Genomic DNA, 2,717 nt, shown 5'->3' with positions numbered 1-2,717 from the left:
TTTTCAAACTCCAAGAACAGCTATAGCATTTATATCAATAAATATCATAGGAAGTCACAAGACATAAGCTATGCTTCTCACATTTTTTCTGTCTTCACTGCTTATAACATTAATATTATAAACTATCATTATTCTCCAGAGGATTATCTCTTTTAAGTCATTCATCACACCTCTGCCACATTACTTATGTATATTTTATTACTTAAGAAAAAAGAAATTAAATATCCAAAATGAAATTTGTATCATTTTAGGGACATAAATCTTTAAAGCAAGGGCATTCAGAGCAAGGAGTGAGTTTATAGTCACTATTTTCTGCTCTATCTAGGCATTGTACAGAATTTCAATCATAAATTACTCAAGATTCTGACTGATATACTTTGCTTTTTGACACTGAGTTACACAGTTAATTATATGTAGAAAGCTTCAGAGGTGACTACAAGGGGCATTTTTCTTTCATTGCTTTAATACATATTACATTTTAATTGATAAAAGTTTCTAATATTGTAAAAATACATTTAGGTATGATAATTAGTTAAAGGAATATTCTGACTTCCATTCTGAATATTTGAAAAATTAGGCTGCCTGGTTAAGTCTCCATAATTGTTTTAAGAAAATAATTATGTAAATACAGAAATTTTTAACTACAAGGTATAAACTTAGGAAAGTTATAATCACATGATTCAGTATTGGGAAAGTGTCCCCATAAAAAATTAATTATGTACCTGTATTTTTCAACCACCATGACAATGCATAGGGTCCATAGCGATTCTTTATAAATGCTGACCCTCATCTCCCACCACCAGCCCTGCCACATCACAGGTCTTCTCATGTCCCATTAACAACTTTATAGTACAGGACTATGTACTATGAAACATCCTGGAAGTCTATTAAAGGGTCATGCAGACCCGCATCCAGGAACAGAGCCCTTTGCTCCTCCCTCAGAATGAATGGAGACCAGAAATCAGATGTTTATGCCCAAGAAAAGTAGGATTTTGTTCAGCACTTCTCCCAGATTGTTAGGGTGCTAAGGATGAGATGGGGTACCCAGAGACGGGAGATGCAATTGCCCGGCTCAAGGAGGTCCTGGAGTACAATGCCATTGGAGGCAAGTATCACCGAGGTTTGACAGTGCTAGTAGTGTTCCAGAAGCTGGTGGAGCCAAGGAAACAGGATGCTGATAGTCTCCAACAGGCCCTGACTGTGGGCTGGTGTGTGGAACTGCTGCAAGCTTTCTTCCTGGTGGCAGATGACATCATGGATTCATCCTTCACCTGCCGGGGACAGATCTGCTGGTATCAGAAGCCGGGCATGGATTTAGATGCCATCAATGATGCTATCCTTCTGGAAGCATGTATCTACCACCTGCTGAAGATCTATTGCTGGAAGCAGCCTTGTTACCTGAACCTGACTGTGCTCTTCCTGCAGAGTTCCTATCAGACTGAGATTAGGCAGACCCAAGACCTCATCACAGCCCCCCAGTGCAATGTGGATCTTGGCAGATTCACTGAAAAGAGGCACAAATCTATTGTCAAGTACAAGACAGCTTTCTACTCCTTCTACCTTCCTATAGCTGCAGCCATGTACACGGCAGGAATTGATGGCAAGAAGGAGCACGCCAATGCCAAGAAGATCCTGCTGGGGATGGGAGAGTTCTTTCAGGTTCAGGATGATTACCTTGACCTCTTTGGGACCCCAGTGTGACTGGCAAAGTTGGCACTGACATCCAGGACAACAAATGCAGCTGGCTGGTGGTTCAGTGTCTGCAACAGGCCACTCCGTAACAGTACCAGATCCTGAAGGAAAATTCAGGCAGAAGGAAGCCGAGAAGGTGGCCTGGGTGAAGGCACTATGTGAGGAGCTGGATCTGCCAGCCGTTTTCTTGCAATATGAGGAAGACACTTACAGTCACATTATGGATCTTATCGAACAGTACGCAGCGCCCCTGCCCCCAGCCATCTTTCTGGGGCTTGTGAGCAAAATCTACAAGCAGAAAAAGTGACTTAGAGACTGCAAGGGAGGCGAGAGGAGGCTGTCAATAAATAAATTATTGTGGAAAAAAAGGGGGCATGCATACCATAGTTTTAGGGGATAAGCAAATGTGCATCTGTAGGACAGAGATTTAGAATCCAGCCCTACAAGTCACAACAAACGTGGCCATTGCCATTGCACTCTTAATTTTATGGTACTAATACATATATTTGGAGTAGAAATATACTAGTCATAGTACAGTATATTCCATGATGTGAAGTATGTAGTATAAATGGGTTTATAGGATATAGGATCAGGATACTCTAAGAGTTAATGTTGCTGAGTAAGAAGCACTATAAACAGCTTATAATAATCTAAGGTTAAATTATCTGCATAAAAGGCACAGCAACCTGTGAAAGAAGAACACTATTTCTCAATCCAATAGCGGTAACACTAGCTAAACAATAGCTACTAATATTAAACATTTTACTTATGGTTTGAAAGTCAACTAAACTTATAATTTAAAATCTAAGAGGAAGAAAATTTTGTCAAGATTTTACTCAACCAGGTAGACAGTGAGATGTCAGCAAGAAAGATGCAACAACATTTTATTTGTATGTGTGCAGCATATTATCTATTTTTGTCCAAGACTGGGAGAAAATAAGACTTGATAAAAACTTCATTATAGTAAGCAATAGAAAAAGTCTATTCCAGATTTATTGGAAAACTCCATTTATAAAATACAAGAC

At 39.4% G+C, this 2,717-nt stretch overlaps 1 pseudogene; it reads left to right on the top strand.

Moving 5' to 3' along the window:
* Window positions 1-910: 910 nt before the first annotated feature.
* Window positions 911-1,999, top strand: LOC100433332 (farnesyl pyrophosphate synthase-like; annotated as a pseudogene).
* The last annotated feature ends 718 nt before the right edge of the window (window positions 2,000-2,717 follow it).

The sequence above is a fragment of the Pongo abelii genome, chromosome 1, assembly GCF_028885655.2.
Source record: "Pongo abelii isolate AG06213 chromosome 1, NHGRI_mPonAbe1-v2.0_pri, whole genome shotgun sequence".
Taxonomy (NCBI): Eukaryota; Metazoa; Chordata; class Mammalia; order Primates; family Hominidae; genus Pongo; species Pongo abelii.
This window is presented reverse-complemented; position numbering and strand designations above follow the sequence as displayed.